Consider the following 12,093-nt stretch of genomic DNA (forward strand, 5'->3'; position numbering starts at 1 on the left):
GCTTGTGCCTGTTCAATGTCACCCATGAACTTGATGAAGACCTGGGTGCAGAGTGCCCTCTGAGGATGCAGGGGGCGGGCTGGAGGCTCTCCGTCTACACTGGCCTCAGCTCAGTCAGTAACTGGGAGGAAAATCAGACTCCCAATTTTGCTTCTTTCCTGCCATGAACAGCGTCCGCTGATGGTCGATCTGCCTCCAAGGGAGGAGGTGCTTAGGAAGACAGAGGGCCAGTCTCCTCTAAGTGACACATGCTGTCCTCAAATGGGGCAGAAAGCAGCCTCCTCACTTAGAGTGAATGCAGACAAGCCAGGCTGTGGGGCCAGTGTGGTGTGGTGATGGGCAGCTGTGGGCCGGGGGCTCCAGGGCAGTGACTCTTGGTGGAGACGAGGGAATCTGGACTCTTGCAGGGGAGCAGACCAGAGTTGATCATGACAACAAGAAATCCTCCTGGCTTGAAGCATCTGCTTATTTTTTCCTTTCTTCCAGCTTGACTCAGAGAGAGCTTTCTCAAAGATGGATCCAGCCTCCTTAGCATTGCCCTGGGGTGGATAGCTGGAGACACAGCAAATGATCCGTGAAGGGATGGGATTTGTATTGACAGACACATGTTTACCCAGATCAATTAGGGGAAATTATTTTTCTTGCAACACTCCCCAAACAAGGCTTTGCAGCTGATAATGAGTTTGAACTGCACAGTAGGAATGACAGAAACGTGAAAGGAGACAAGAAGATGATTTGCCAGATTGCCTCTCAGGGAGGGCGCTGTACGGTTGGGAGGTCAGACGTGGATGACCCCTTGGACCAGAGGGCAGGATGCTCTGTAAATTGCTCTGCATAATGAAGGAGGGAGAGGTATGAAGTTAGGGTTTGAAGTTGGGGAGGGAGTGACTGGCTTTGAAAGCTGACCCTCAGGCAGAGGAAGGGCAGGAGAGAGGGAGAGAGATAGCACTGCTGAGAGGAGAGGGCCCTGATGATTCAGGTAGTCAGGTGGGGAGCTTTTCAAGGGAAGTTCAGGGTGCTGGGTGACGTGGGCCTTCCTTCCCTGTGAACACATGAGTCGCCAGTAAAGATTATTAAGAAATCCCCCAGTGCTCGGTGGGCGGCGTCTCTTCTCTCTACTTCCCTCACCCTGCGAGGCCATCCTGCATGGGCTCCTTGCCCTCTGGCTTTCTTTGGGTTTGGGCAACAGGGAGCTTTGGGTTTGGCCAGTGGGGTGCCCCCATTTATGTCTGAGTGGGGCATCAGGGAGAAGGAGGAGAGCAGTGGTAGTGGGGAGGCTATTTGTTTTCCTACATCCCCATCACCTTGTGCTGGGGGGTTGTGCTGATGGCAGGGAAGCACGTGATCTCCTGGGGTGTCTCTGCACCCTGCCCATACCTTTGCAAAATGTCCTTCTGTTAAACATGGCCTAAATGATGCTCGTTTTGATTACCCTGGCTGTTTCCTGCCAGATTCTGACCAACCCACCTGGGGTCAGTGCATTTCTCTTGAAAGTTTATAAAGGGTTGAGTTTTGCATTGTGTTCACTCAGACGAGTGAAGAGCTGGCTTCGGTTACAGCAGACACAGATAGGAGCTCTCCAGGGGTGTCCTGGCAGCCCTGCTGCCCCTCGTGGCCATGGTCACTTGGACATGTGAATCTCAGAATACCAGAGTGACTCTGAAATGTCATCAGGGCTGGGACCCCTTCGGCCTTCATGGAATGGTCCTCCTTCCATAGAGGCTGGGAACAGCCAGAGTCATAAGACACAGAGAGTGGGGAATTGAGGTTTACTGGATGAAGTCATTGGTGTGGAAACTGAGGCTCTAAGTGGTTCAAGGTCATACGTCAAGGAGAAGGCAGCATTGAAGGAGCTGGAGTGAAAAGAGGGCCTGGCCCAGGATCAGACACCAGAGGAGATGTCAGATGTAAATGCAGAAACACAAAATTGTGAGTACAGGGTTTGTGTGCAACATTATATACATCTTTTTAAGACTCTTGCTGTATACTGAGGCCCTGCAGAGAATCTTTACTAGCCCTGCTTCTCCTGCCAGTCACCTAGGAGGGTGCAAATCCCAACATAGCTTTGCCTGTGGGGAGTTTGGTAGGGCCTCTCTTCAGGGCCCGTTCTCCCCACACCCCTGCTCCTAGCCTGGCCCTTCCCCAGATCCTGGCCCCTCCCCCTGGTTCTGTGTCTGTTGGTCTGTTGGTATTGGTCTTGAAGGTGAGCCTGGCGCCTGTTGTGTGGTGGGTGAAAGCTGCTTTGGTTCCAAGAGTAACATGTGTCCATTTTCTACTTTCCAGATGTTCCTTCTCTCTGGGTCCAGTTCCATGGCTCCCTGGAAAGTGATATGATGACCTTGGGCTTGAGCCTAAAGAACACAGGAGATTTCTGGCAGGTTGAGGGTGGGTTGGTGCCAATCCACTTAGAACAAAAAACACTGCATGTTGTGCTCACGTGGAGGAGCGTGTCTGCACCTGCCTCCTGTGGACGCAGGGGCACCGACAGCCGCCACCAGCAGACCGAGGGTCCCCTTGGAGGAGAAGCAGGGTGTGCGGTAGCAAGGATTCATGGGTGGGGGTTTGATGGGAGAGCAGGCACACCCTGGCTGTGGAAGCAGGACGCCTGGGCTGCAGCGACCACTGATGCAAAATCAGTGACCACATAAAAAGCAGATACTGGACCCCTCAGTCCCAGCTTCCTCCACACTTCCTCTGTGCGAGTTACTGCTGGAAAGTTCACTAGGGCCTTTCCATCAAGTGTACACACACTCGTGTTCATGTCTCTGCACACACAGGGCCAAAATATATATTCTCCTGTACAGTCTACTTGCTGGATGGTGGCTAGGTCCCAGCTCATTCATCTTAAATTGTCAACTTCCTCCTGCTGCCCTGGTGCTGTAAATGCACTTAGCTATAATAATAGCAGCAGCTTTGGAAACCCAGGACTGCCTTTCCCTCGAACAAAGCCCTCTTCCTGTAGCTGCCATCATGGCCGCATTATTTCCCACGGCTGGGTAGAGTTTATTTTAATACTAATTCCAAAATATGATTGAGAGTGTTGATTTGCAGAGCTTGTGTTTGGACTTACTCAGGGTTTATGCAATGACACTCTATCGCTTTCCCCTCTGAGCGCAGGGAACTTGGAGTTACTAGACATGACCATCGTACAAACATGGAAACTGAGGCTGAGAAAGGAGACATGTTGAGCCCAAGAATGCCACCCAGTGAGTGGTGGAGCCAGGACTGAGGTGTAAATCTCTAGGTTCTAGGCTGGTGCTTTACTTATTTTACCTGTGATTTTATGAAGGTTTTCTGGGAATCCTTCCAACTCAGATGGCAGTAGTGGGGAAGGGGTATGTGTAGCCCAGAGCCTCATCTGCTAGGGGCTTTTAAAGCAATTCCAAATTGGATTACGAGCAAAGGATGTTCACCAAGCAATTTGCCCTATTTGGTCTCTATTCTCTCTTTCATTTTCCACCCAACAAACTTGGGATGAGTGCTTACTATATCTTTGGCTCCATGCCCTCCATGGGATTCTCCAGGCAAGAGTACTGGAGTGGGTTGCCATTTCCTTCTCCAGGGGATCTTCCCAACCCAGGGATTGAACCCTGGTCTCCCGCATTCCAGGCAGATGCTTTAACCTCTGAGCCACCAGGGAAGTCCCATTCTCTCTTTCATTTTCCACCCAACAAACTTGGGATGAGTGCTTACTATATCTTTGGCTCCATGCTTAGCATAAGCGAGCTACTTAGTGTCTTTCCAATATATTCCCTGCCCTTGCCTTTCTTCCTTTCTTGAAGTACCTAGCATCTTTGTCTTGTTTTCTATCAATGAGCCCTAATGGGTGTAGGGAGTTTTTACGATCCAGTGGTGAAGCCCATTTGGGAGATTTTAGGCAGGTGAGTCTGGGGCAGAATGAGTGTTACATACAGCAAGCTGGTGACTGAAAAGTGGATAACCTGGTTCCTGTGGGCCTACGAGTGGTCAATAGGAAGCAAGAAGATTGATCAGGTATCAATAGTATTGACAACGAGGAAAGAAATGCTGAAGGTCTAAGCTAGGTTAGCGGTTGATTGCATTAAAGGCAGGAAAATTCAGTGATGAAGAGCTTGGTCTCTGATGGCAAACCTGGGTTCGAATCCTGACTCCACCACTGAGTTGGTTTGTAAACATGAGCAAGTCATTTAACCTCTCCCGGTCTGTTTCATTATGTGCAGGATACGCTGGGTGAGATTATCTCTGCTTGTCAAGTGTTGGGAGGATTCACTGATGAATGCCTGGCTCTTAGGAAGCACTCTGTAAATGTCATTTATCTATTGCTGATGCTGATGATGGTGAAGACAATGATGGTGATGCTAATAATGGTGATAATGGGTGGGGTTAACAGGGATGGGGATGATAAGTGGGTTTTGATGGTAAAGTCAGGGTGACTTCTGGATTTCTAGGCCTGGTAACTGAGAAAACACACACACACACACACACACACACACTCACACACAAACAAAATATTTTCAGATGGTTCTGTGGTTTTGTAGACTTTGAAAAGTTGGCGGTAGGGTAGCTTAATCCCACTCAGCTGAGATGGGCTTCCCTGTCTTCTGTGATCTCTTCACACCGTCACTTGTATGGAGTGGTCCTGGGGTGGATGCAAGAAGGGCCCATGCAGACTTCTTTAGCTCCCTGTTAAATCTGTCTGTGTCATCACACTTTGCAGAACTCTTGAATTGTATCCACTTAACATTTCTTTGCCTTGTCCATGGGAAGCCAGTGTCACATCCAGTGGCTACAGAATTAAACATGATGGAAAGGGCAGTGGCTGTAGAATTAAACATGGTGGAAATCAAAGTCATTCAGCCTTAGCTGGATCTTGTTTCCTGCAGGGACCCTAAACCTGAGGTTTGTTCTTGGTTTGGGGCTTCCCTTGTGGCTCAGCTGGTAAAGAATCTGCCTGCAATGCGGGAGACCTGGGTTTGATCCCTGGATTGAGAAGATCCCCTGGAGAAGGGAAAGGCTATCCACTCCAGTATTCTGGCCTGGAGAACTCCACGGGCTGTATAGTCCTTGGGGTCGCAAAGAGTCGGAGACGACGGAGTGACTTTCGCTTTCAGACGACGGAGTGACTTTCACTTTCAGACGACGGAGTGACTTTCACTTTCACTTGGTGAAATAATTGCAGTTTTGGACCAGGAGTTTTAAATCATTGCAACTAGGCAGACATATCTTTATTTATAAAAATAGGAACCATTACACTCAACACATTTCTGCCAATGAGAAATAAGTTTGCTTATTCCTATGGCATAAAAATCTGAGCTCCAGGATTTGACAAACTCTTGGAAAGCATCTTCTGCCTCCTGCTGGTTGTGGACATGTATTCCCTGTAAAAGGTTGTTGAGATGCTTGAAGAAGTGGTAATTGGCAAGAGGTCAGGTGAGTGTGGAGGGTGAGGCAGAACTTCGTAGCCCAGTTCCCTCAACTTTTGAAGTGTTGGTTGTGTGACGTGCAGTCGGGTGTTGTCTTGGAGAACTGGGCCCTTGCTTTTGACGGATGCTGGCTGCAGGCATCGCAGTTTTCAGCGCATCTCATCAATTGGCTGAGCATACTTCTCAGAGGTAGTGGTTTTGTCGGATTCAGAAAGCTGTAGTGGGTCAGACAGGCAGCAGGCCACCAAACAGTGACCGTCACCCTTTTTCGGTGCAAGTTTGGCTTTGGGAAGTGCCTTGGAGCTCCTTCTTGGTCCAGCCACTGAGCTGCTTGTCAGTGACTGTTGTATGAAATCCACTTTTTGTAGCATGTCACCATCTAGTTTGTTGTTGTGTAGAATAAGAGAAAATGACACTTCAAAAGACAGTTTTTTGGAATTTTGGTCAGCTTCATGAGGCATCCACTTAATGAACTTTTTCACCTTTCCAGTTTGCTTCAAATGCTGAATGACTGTGGAATGGTTGACGTTGAGTTCTTCAGCAGTTTCTCGTGTAGTTGTAAGAGGATCAGCTTCGACGATCCTCAGTTGGTCACTGTCACCCTCCGATGGCCAGCCGCTGTGCTCCTCATCTTCAAGGCTCTTGTCTCCTTTGCAAAACTTCTTGAATGACTGCTGGACTGTGTGTTCATTAGCAGGTCCTAGGCCAAATGCATTGTTGATGTTGCAAGTTGTCTCCACTGCTTTATGACCCATTTTGAACTCAAATAAGAAAACCATTTGAATTTTCTTTTTGTCTAACATCATTTCACTAGTCTAAAATAAACAGCAAGTAATAAGTCATTATCAAAAAAATAAAGTGAGAAATATGCATTAAAATGATATGTAACATAACCACATTTATTTAGGAATGTATTCTGGTATCAAACAACAAAGTTCAACAATGCAAAAACCGCAACTGCTTTTGCACCAATCTAATAGAAGGATGTTAAAGACTTAACGGCAGCAAAGTGAATGGCAGTGGCTACTTTCTCCTGCAGTAACCAGTGTGACATATAGAGAATTGAGAGTAGCACATGGTAAATCTCTTGCTGTGTGGGCCTGGGTCTTTTCATGCTGGGTCTGTGGACCACGAGAGCCATCCCTGAACTTCCAGGGGAACTCACCCCAGAACATGGACAGTCCTGTCCCCTAGTCAGGCTGTCCCATCAGCACACCACGTGGCTGCATTATTCAGGACCTGTGGAAATTGACATTGACAGGTGGACACAGGTAAAAATTAGCTCAGGATTAATTGGTGTGGCCTGGTGGCTTCCTCAAGCAGGCAGATGGGAGGCATCATCATACAAGCCTTCTATTTAGAGAAGGCATCTGAGCAACTGGGTTTGGATGGGCCAGGCTCTGTGGAGGGGTTGCTGGAATCTCCAAAGCAGGCTCACTGGTGACATCACTGGAGCCAGGGCACAATAGCCCAGCTCTGAGATCACCAGGAAGCAATTAAAGGGATGAGAACCGCCCCCCCCCCATACCTTCTAGGAGCTTCCGCAGAGACAATTCCTTCCCCTGAAGGAGGCCGAAACCAGCTTATTGGCTTCCTGGAAAGAAAAAAAGTGAGGATGAATAGCTCTTTGGTCGTGTCTTTAATGAGCATGCTTTTCTTAGTCCCTGCCCTGCTCAGTAGGAATGTGCTCATATGCCTTCCAGAAAGACTAATAAGCACTAACATAATCACAGACACCAGAATTGACCTTGGGAAAATATTTGCATCCTTTACAGATTCTCTTTCTAGGCCATGACATTAGCAGGGATGCTCAAAATATTGGCAACGTCTCTTTCTTAAATCTTAGAGCAAATTTTAATCATGTACAAGAGTAGAGAGAATGTTAAGTATAATGAGCCCCTGGTATGTAGTGCCTGGACTCAGCAGTTACTAACTCAGGGCCGGTCTCATTTCATCTCTTATCACCTCCTCTGCTTCTGTTAATCCCACTAGGTAATTTGGAAGGAAATCCTAGAAGTGTGTTATTTCATCCACAGATACCTCCTGGTGTGTTAGATGGAACTATATGCAATTGCTACTTGATGCACAGATTTCTGCAGAGTTGGTTTGTTTGGCTGAGGCTTTGTGCCCAGTTTGGCAGCGTCTTCACTTTGCTTCTCCTGCCCCTACCTGTCTCCGTCTCTTCTCTCATCTTCCCGAGATTGACAGTCATCCAAAGACGGAAATTTGAGAAGGAGCTAAATTTGTCTTTGGAAACCCCAAGCTCTTCAGATCCCACCCACCTCCTTTAGGCACCCAGAGATTTTACATTTTCTATGTATTTAGGAATTTTGATTCCCAACACATTCTGATTCCTTGAAAAAAGAGGATCCAGAGATGAGAGAGCTGGTGGGTTGGATGGTAGAAGGCCTCCTTGGTGCTTCTGGGCCTCGTGGACCTACTTCTGTTTAAGAATTGCACTGAGGCCTTGTGTGACCCTGGCCAAGTCGCTGAACCTCTCTGGACTCCAGTTGCCTCCAGTGCGACGCGAGAGAGTATCTGCTGGCTTGTTAGTCCTTTCCTTTCCCATTGGTAGAATGGATAGCTGTAGCAGGATGCCTACCGCATTGAGAGCGCTCGCTCATCTGCTGGGGGAACTGAGACTGAGCAGAGGCCCAAGACTCGCCAGTCCTGCCCCGCTCAGGGTGTCTCCTGCCCCCCTCCTATTGGTGGGGAGGAGTGTCTCCCACCCCTGACTTTGCTTGGCTGATTCAGAAGAAAACAACTGCAGACGACAGTGGAGGGAGAGGTGGGCAGGGCTGTTAGAGGCCGCCTCCCTCGTGTCCTTGAATGGGTGTCCCCTTCCTGGGTGCCAGCCTGTGTCCCGGCACTCAACTCTATTTCGGGCGCTGTTTGGCATGTGTCGCCTTGCAGAGACTTGAGCCCATGGGGACAAAAGGCCAAAATCTGCCACAAGAATGGTAATTTGAGGAACTTGGCCCTCTGCCCCTGGGGCTTCGGTGTTCTTGGGACAAGTCACTGATGATATCATGGACTTAGTTACTTTCTGGAGCACGTAGGGTCCTTGTCTCTGGGCTCCAGCCGGTGTGAGGCCCCAGGGAACCTAATTTAGGAAAAGGAATCAGTGGGATGGCAGCTGTTGAAAGTGCTTGGCTCCTGCCTTTAGCCAGAGAATTTAAGGAAAAGGCCCTTAGAGACACCCTGCTAGAGAAATAGGTCTTTCCTCCTAAGGTCTCCCAGGAAAGGTTTAACTTGGAGGTGAAAGGGCCCACAGGGGTCATCTTAGCTGACCGATACCCTTCCCAGTACCCCTAAGAGGTGGTCATTCTGCTGGTACTTGATTACTTCCAATGACGGGGAGCTCATTCTCTTTGGAGACACCTCAAACTGCTGGACTGCACCTGACTTCTGCACAGCCCAGTCTGCCTTGATGCCACTTCCATCTCCCAGTCTCACCCTGTGGAGCCACATGGAACCTGCTGAAATCCCTCTCCCTTGTGACAGCCCTTAGGTATTGGAAAGCCTCTCAGATATTGGAAAGCCGCTCTCCTGTCCCCCGAGCTGCTTCTCTAGGCTAAACGTAGCTCTTTCCACCATTGCTCATATGACGTGGCTTCCGTCTGCCCCACTGTTGTCACCATTTTCTCCTGGATGAGTACTAGCTCTTTGCTGTCCTTCTGAAAGTGGAGGGACCTCGGAGGCGCTGCTTGGAGCAGAGAGGAGCCAGGCACTGTGTTTATTCTGACTCTCGCACAGCCACCGTCACAGCCCTGCTTGGCAGACACCTCTGCTCCTGACGCATGGCCCAACCCCACGACTTCCTCACACCCGCGGCTGTCAAGCGCTGAGCCCCCTCTGGGATTTGGGCAGCTGCATCTCGGGGCCCGAGTGCAGGGCTCTCAAGCATCTGTCCCATTAGAGTTGCGCCTTGTTGGATCCATGCTGTTGCTCCAGGCTGCCTGGTTATGTTGGGGTCCTAATTCTCTTAAAAGTTGGCAGCCCTTGTCGGGTCTGTGCTGCCCACCCTGTGCTCACCTGTCGCTGAGAAGCATGACCTGTGGAATTGGACACGTGCGTCCCTGTCAGGCTTCAGTGAAGCCATCAGTCAGTGCCCTTTTAGGGGGTGGTCATTCAACACCTTACAGGCTCCATCATCTGGCTCCTATTTCTTCATCCACTTGCAGGGTGCTTGGGGGAGCTGGATTGTGATCCAGATAGTCTGTGTCTTCACCCGATCCCTGTGCAAGTGACTTGTCATAGTGTTAAAGCAGGGATGGGGATTGTCCTGTGCCTGATCACCCGTCCTGCTCCTGGTGGTCCTCATCATCTTTGTGGAGGACCGGGTCTTCAGGTGGCCGTGGGAACCCGAGGGAGGCGGTCCTCAGGCAGCACTGCCTGTGTGGTCCTGGGGGCTGGTCAGCAGGTTCTGGAGTCTCTAGGCTGCTGGCTGAGGTCACCAGGAAGGGCTGCATCAGGAGTGACAGATGCAGGAAAAGAGGAGCCTCCTACCTACAGGTCTGTTTGCCCGTGGAACCTTTTCCAGGGACTGGACTCAGTGGTTTTATAACTAGAGTGACTGTAGGTCTTACATTTTTCTGGTTTACTTTTCTTATCTTTCCTTCCTTTCCCACTTTCTCTGACTTCCTTTCCTTTCTCTCCTTTCTTTCAGTACCCTCACTGAACTCAATGTTGCCCCAGGTGCCTCTGTCCTCCAGGTTGCAAGCCATTGGGCAAGACACATGTCAATCACCAGCATCTGGTGAGAGGTGGGCCCAAGGTGCACACAGGATGCTATGGGAACATGGGGTTTCTGGGTAATCCCAGTGCCTGAATTTCTCCCCTATGGTCTTCATAAACCATTGAACTGTCCTTGGAATCATCATATTTTGGTGTCCAAATGACACCTTCCCACATTGACTTCACACTTGAAGGAGAATATAACTCATCTGTTAGACTCTGGGCTTGTATTTTGGTTTGGAAAATGTGTCCCTGTAATAGGTGAGCTTACAGTCAGTCCAGGTCATTTTGGGATTCAAGATGTTGCTGAATTTGACAACAAAGCCTGATAAATTACAGCTTATTGTAATAAACTGGAACCAGGACTTCCTCTGAGCTGAGAGAGCCAGGAACTCTTAGGACCTTCTGGGAAGAGTACAGATTCTCACATCAGCCTTGGGTTTGTATTATGACTTTTCCTTTCACTGTCTGTGTGCTGTTGAGCCTCTTAACTTCTCTGAACCTCAGTTTTCCACATCTGTGAAATGGGGGTAGCACTTTGCAATTTTTAATTGTGAGGATTAATTGAGTTAGTGTGGTACCCAGTATATAGCAGACATTGTATTTATAACTTCATTGTTATGCCTCTAATAGCACTATGAACTCTTTCAAAGAATCCTACTCTTCTAAAAAAAAAAAGTTGGAGAACATGAATCATATAGATTCCATAGGGTGCTTGAATTATGCTTTCAAATGATTTTCATTTATGTTTCTCGTGCATGTAACTCTGTGCAAATTGGCCTTTCTTTGCTGCTAGGGTTTATTAGGAAGTCTTTTCAGAAGGGAAAATGCAACAGCCTTTCAAAAGAAAACCACAGGCCTTGCCTTTGCTTGGGACAGCTGGGCCCCACAGAGCAAGGTCTGGGAGCTTATCCTGAAGATGACCAGGACATGTGGCCAGGGCCTGTCCTGACCTGTGCTGTGAGGTTGGGTGAAATCAGGGAGCTTCTGGGGTGTTGAGCTGGAAGAGCTTTTGTGTGGCTGGGAGAGGAGGACAGATCGGTGCCATGGGGTGCCACACAGGCAGGGCTTGGGGCTTTGACTCCTCCTGGGTTCCTGGGTCAGATTTGGGGTGGAGGACCATCAAGGTGGGGGTGATTGCTCCTGCTCCTCTGCCCTTTACCTCTCTCACCCGTTTTCAAGGCCAAGATGTGAAGTCCATGTTCACCATCCCAGCCACTGACCGTGTCTCCTCCCAGGACTCAGCCCAGCCTGGCTGCCAGTTAACGTGCAGCCTTGCTGCGTGTTAAGTGGGCTTTTGTCCGAGAGTCATTTCTCTTGTGGATTCACCTTCCTCTCCCTCCTCTTCCTCCTGGGTCCCAGCTGTGCACCATTTCATTAGGATTTCCCAACTCCGAACTCTGTGACACAGTCAGCCCAGGCCATTCCATACCAGGTCAAGTCAGCAGATTTCATCCTATTTATAGGATGAGGAGGCAGTTCAGACCTGATGCCTTAGACTGCCAGCCCGGCGGCCACAATAGACTTTGTTTTCTTTTCTCTTTTTCTTTATTCTTTGAAGTTTTAAAGGTAATTATTCTCACAAGTAATATGTGAATATATTCTCACCAGAAAAGAGTTAAAAAAAAATAGAGAAATATAGAAAAAAAAAACAAGACAGTGAAACATTTAGGTTACACTTCATTCTATTCTGACCGTTCCCAGTGTGTAAGATTCCTTCTAATCTCTCTTCTAGGCATTTATATACTTATCTGTGTAAATACAAGCAAATATATGTGTGTATATGTAGTACAGAGTTTAGCCTCGCCCCAAAGGAGGTCTGGCCTTTGCCCTTGGCTCCTGGAAGGTGATCTTTGTTTGCCTGGGTCAGCCAGATATAACAGGGTGATTGAGGGTGGGGCTGGCCACGCCAGAAAGACCAACTGGATGATGCAGAGTGCGGGCTTCGGGTCAC

General features: G+C 48.8%; 1 protein-coding gene across 2 annotated transcripts in view; it reads left to right on the forward strand.

Moving 5' to 3' along the window:
• SSUH2 (ssu-2 homolog) overlaps positions 1 to 12,093 on the forward strand; it is a 114,569-nt gene that overhangs the window by 29,004 nt on the left and 73,472 nt on the right. The window lies entirely within an intron of this gene.

Source organism: Bos grunniens, chromosome 22 (genome assembly GCF_055505025.1).
Source record: "Bos grunniens cultivar Pamir isolate PY7600 chromosome 22, Bosgru_T2T1.0, whole genome shotgun sequence".
In the NCBI taxonomy this organism is placed as follows: domain Eukaryota; kingdom Metazoa; phylum Chordata; class Mammalia; order Artiodactyla; family Bovidae; genus Bos; species Bos grunniens.